Below are 5,394 nucleotides of genomic sequence, written 5' to 3' on the forward strand. Positions count from 1 at the left end.
TTTCCTGATCTCTCTCTTGTGTTTTGACAGTCTTTATTCCTCCCTCTATGTGGGGTCTCTTCCATTTCCTTCTGGAATGCTAGCTGGATTCCACTAGCGTCTGCTTGTCCAGAAGACCTTTATTTCTCTATCAATTTTTAAGGCCAGCGTTAAGGAATATAGTTATTCTAGTCGGCACTTGTTTAATCTCATGACTTGAATGTATCTTTCTACTCTTTCTTTGGCTTGTAGAGATTTTGATGAGAGATCTGATAGAATTCTGATGATTTTTCCTTTGTAAGTACTTTGGCATTTTTGTGTTGCAGCTCTCAATATTCTTTTTTTAAATTTTATAGTCTTAGGATTTGTAACTATTATGGGGCATGGTGAGGTTCCCAACCCCCTTGGTCATGTCTGGGATTCTAAACACCTCTTGTGCTCAGATCCCTGCTTCTTTTTTCTTTTCTTTCTTTAAGGTTTGGGTACTTTTCTGCCGGAATTTTACTGAATGGGTTTTCTGTCTTTAGTTTGTGTCTTAGCCCCTCCTCCTCATTGTATTTGTGCTCACTCTTGCTGTCTCTTCCCATCTTGCTTGCTGTGTGTCAGGCTGACTCAGAACACACCATGGAACCCAGGCTGGCATCAGTCTCCTACATCAGTCTCCTGATTGCTGGGTTTGCAGACATGTGCTACCATTTCTGGACTATCTCCCAGAGTTCTTGAAAGTTGTGACCATGCTGGGATATTCTTGTCTTTGTTGTTACCTGAATTCGAAATTCTTTCAACTGTGCATTCCATTACTGGTCTCCTCCAGTCTGCTTATGTAGTCTGTTGATGATATGTCCAACATTTCCTTTTGTCTTCGATCCAGAATCTTCCTATCTCTGAGTTTCTCATCCACATTGCTGCCTTTTTCATTCAGGTCTTGAACTGACTTCCTTACCTTGTCTGTTTATTTGAATCCCCTTTGAAGTCATTTATTTTAAAAATTAAACCTGCAAACTCCGTGCCTGGTATTTTGACCATTTCGGTGTTTTAGGGTTCAGTTACTAAGAAGTCATGAGGTTTGGAGGAGTCCTGTCACCTTGCCTGGTCTTGTTTCTTGTGTTTTATCCCTGGAATTCGTGCTCAGTGTGAAGTGCATCTCCACTGGTTTAGCCTCAGCTGGCCTGTGAATTGTGGATAGCACTTGCCACCCAAGCGAGTCTGTCTGTGAATCTGAACTCAGGTCCCAACTGGTTTCCTGGTCCCAAACTGTTCTTTGGATGGGTGCTCATTTAGTCAGGGGAGGAGGCAGAGGCCTTTAAGGTTTGGAGACATAAAAATTCAGGGAGTTCTGATCTTTCTGACCAGGAATTTTGACTGTAAGAGCTGTGAAGGTGAATCTCTGGTGAGCACCATCAAGCAGGCAGGGGCCCTTCTCTGCATCTGCAGCCTGGCCACCTTAACCCTTACCTCCACAGACCTGCCACCTTAACCCTTACCTCTGCAGACCTGCCACCTAACCCTACCTCCACAGACCTAACACCTTAACCCTTACCTCTGCAGACCTAACACCTTAACCCTTACCTCCACAGATCTGCCACCTTAACCTTTACCTCTGCAGACCTAACACCTTACCTTCCTCGCAGACCTGCCACCTTCACAGCTCCTTAACCCTCTGCAGACCTAACACCTTAACCCTTACCTCTGCAGACCTAACACCTTACTTAACCTTTACTTCCTTAAGTGCCTGTCCATGTGCCTACGGTGCTCCCCCAGCTTCTCCTTCTCTCTTTGGCTTGCCACCCAACTTAGAAAAATTCCCTTTTTGCTGTAGTTTTGCCTAACATCCTATGTTAGGGTCTGTGTTTCCTTCAGCAATGTAACGTTCAATATCCCTGTCTTCTTCCAGGTGTCTAGCCACGGCTCTGCCCCCCATCTCCTTTTTGTGCTACCCAGGGCTCCCTGCAGGCACAGACGTCTCCTTTTATTTCAGATTCATGAAGATGTGAAAGGGCAGGGTGTCTGATCTACCATCCTACCCCGGGGCTATTTTTAAATTGAGCCATTTGTCTTTTCACTCTGGAGTTCTCCGAGTTCTTTCCTGCCCTACACAGCAGACCTGGCCACGCTCCCCAGGAGTGCGATTAGTGGCGAGCCAGGCCTCTTTGTGGATTGGATTTCCACTTCCTTGGTTCTGTTCTCTGAAGCACTGGAGTTTTCAATTAGGAAGTAGAGTTTAATGATTTTTCTGTAGCTGATTGTACTTTCCACGTCATGTTTAAAATGCTGACAGCTAGTCTAATTTCAGAACAATTCATATCTACATTTTCTCTGGAAAATGTCTTTGTTTTAGCCCTTGCATAAGTGTCTCAGATCAATTTTGAGTTGACTATTATATATGGTGTAAAGTAAAGAACTAATTTGTTTTTCTCTTTTTGAGAGAGGATTTTATATAGCCCAGGCTGGCCCCAAACTCTCTGTGTAGCCAAAGATCGACTGAGTTCTTGACCCTCATGAAGGATGGACGATAGGCCTGCACCACACAGCTGATTCATGTGTGCTAGGGATCAAACCCAGAACATCATACATGTTTTGTAAGCACCTACCAGCTGAGAGACGTCACTGCCCATGTGTCCAGGTCCTGCTGTGTTTGGCAATGAACACCATTGAACACCGTTTAGTGGTCTGTTAATCATGAGAGAGTCCATCCCACTCTTGTAATCAGAAAACCCCCCAGTCTTTGCTTGGAACCTTGCTTCTTCTAGTGAGTCAGACCTTCAATAATGCAGAAGGCCATTACTCAACTCTAGCCTTACTCCCTTCACGTACAGAGCCTCCAGGAGAGTCAGGCTCAGACCTGGGAGCCTCCTCCGGTCACTCTTGCAGGATAGCATAGCCTCAGGCACATGCACAGCCCTGGACATGTGCTGTTCAAAGCCCGTGAAGCTGCTTGCTCTAGTTTCTTCCTTCAAGTTTTTGGTGAGCCTCAAAGTTAGCACCCACTGTTGCTGGCTTGCACAGGCAGGAGGTGTCATGGCCTTTAATTGTTTCAACAAATGCCCTGGAGGACAAAGCTTTCTGTAAGAGGCGCTGAGTTCCTATTCAACACAAATGCAGTCTGTCGGAGGCAGGAGGGTGGCTGTGGACAGGGATGGGGTACTAAAGGCTTTCTGGGAAGGCCTACCCTCTCTGCTCCAGAGGCTCCTGTCTTCATTGGTTCATGGGTACTGCAATGCTGGGGAAGGAGACTGGAGGTACTGCAGGCTAGGATGCAATGTCATCGACCTTAGCCAGTCCAGCCATTTTTCTTCCCCAGTGAACACTCTCCAGGGTGCTGCAAACTGGATCTAATTTCCTGAGTTCTAAGGATGCTGGTTCTGCTGGTTCAAAGTTTTCTCTTTTGGAAAAAAAAACTTTGAAATCCTTTAAATATCCCTCCTGCCATTCTGCTAACACCATTGCCTTAAACTTTGCTAAATTTATTGGTTTTGGTTTTGGTTTTTCAAAACAGGGTTTCTCTGTGTAGCCCTGACTGCCCTGGAACTTACTCTGTAGCCCAGGCTGGCCTCAAACTCAGAAATCCACCTGACTCTACCTCCTGAGTGCTGGGATTAAAGGTGTGTGCCACAACTATGCATCCACCTCCCCCCCAAGAAATCTTTTGAGACAAGATTTCAGGTAGCCCAGGCTAGCCTTAAACTCACTGTCTCACTGAGGATTTCCTTGAACTCTGAAGGTTTGTGCCATTGTGTCTGGTTTTATACAGCCTTAGAGTTCCAAACTAGGGTTTCACGAATGACAGACAGCACTCTACCACGTGAGACACATCCAAGCTCACTTTTAAAATGGATTCAGTACTGTCTCTCTATCTCTCTCTGTCTCTCTGTTTCTCTCTGTCTCTGTCTCTGTTTCTGTCTCTCTGTCTCTCTGTTACTCTCTCTCTCTCTCTCTCTCTCTCTCTCTCTCTCTCTCTCTCTCTCTTTCTGTGTGTGTGAATGATGTGTGGAGTTGGTTCTCTCTTTCCACATTTCTGTGGTTCCTGGAAATTGAACTTTGGCCACACGGTTGTACAGTAAAATGCCTTTACTCTGGGAACTATCTCACTGGCCCTGAACCCTACTTTATCCCCTAAATTTAAAAAGTGTACATTTATTTATTTGTGTGAGTGTGCATGAGAGAGAGAGAGAGAGAGAGAGAGAGAGAGAGAGAGAGAGAGAGAGAGAGAGCGCTTTATCCACTGAGCTATGTCATTGGTCCTAAACCTTGATAGGAAATATTATTTTAGGTAAACTTGAAAATGTTATATAGTTATTTAAAACATAAGAGAAAAATTTTAAATGATATTAAAAAAAGAATCTAATAATCATGTTTTAAAAAGTTATTCCATTCAACCAGTTGAAGAGTGAAATTCTTCAGTGTGAGGCACCATTTTGCTTCAGTGATTGAAGTCAATTCTTATCACGACCCACAGACATCCTGATCTCTTCATGCTGATGCTGTGTGGGGAGATTTGGTATATTCGCCTATGAAAGTGCACTTTTCTGGTGTACGCACCTCATGTGTGATTTCAGTTGAGCGTACTCATCATGTGAGGGTGAGGAAGGAGCATTCACATGACTCTGTTGCAGCCTTTTCTTGGGGTCCTGTCTTTACTGTGTCATCCCATTACATATTAATCACTTGAAATTGCATATTGTATTGAGCTGCCTCTAGTTGAAAGTTAACTAGGTTTTTTGTTTGTTTGTTTCTCGAGACAGGGTTTCTCTGTATAACAGAGTCCTGGCTGTCCTGGAACTTGCTTTGTAGCCCAGGCTGGCCTGAAACTCAGAGAGAACCTCTTGCCTCTGCCTCCCAAGTGCTGGGATTAAAGGCGTGTGCCATCATGCCTGGCTTATTAACTAGGTTTTGAAGCACATAAATTTCTTCTTATCTATCAAGTTCTGAAAAACACTACTGGTTCCAAGGTATGAGCTCCACAGATAATTTTATTGGGATTTGTGTAGGGATGGAGAGTTTCCCTACACAAATTCAATTATATGTATATATTTTATATATTAGATTTATTTATTTTATGTATATGAATGTTTTGCCTGCATGTATGTATGTATATGAACTATGTGCAGGTCTTCAAGAGTGTGTGTGTGTGTGTGTGTGTGTGTGTGTGTGTGTGTGTGTGTGTGTTGTGTGACTGGGAAATGAAGGCTTCCACAGAGATCAGAAGAGAGTGTCAGATCCCCTGGAACTGGAGTTATGGATGATGGCTAGGAGGATTGTGTGGGTGCCTGGAGCTCAACTTCAATCCTCAGCAAGAACAACAAGTGCTTTTAACCACTGAGCCTTCTCTGCAAGCCCTAGTTTAATTTTTTAAGTGCATTTAAATTTTATTTATTTATGTGTGGGTGGGTGTATGTGTATACATATATGTATGTG

Source organism: Peromyscus leucopus, chromosome 4 (genome assembly GCF_004664715.2).
Source record: "Peromyscus leucopus breed LL Stock chromosome 4, UCI_PerLeu_2.1, whole genome shotgun sequence".
Taxonomy (NCBI): Eukaryota; Metazoa; Chordata; class Mammalia; order Rodentia; family Cricetidae; genus Peromyscus; species Peromyscus leucopus.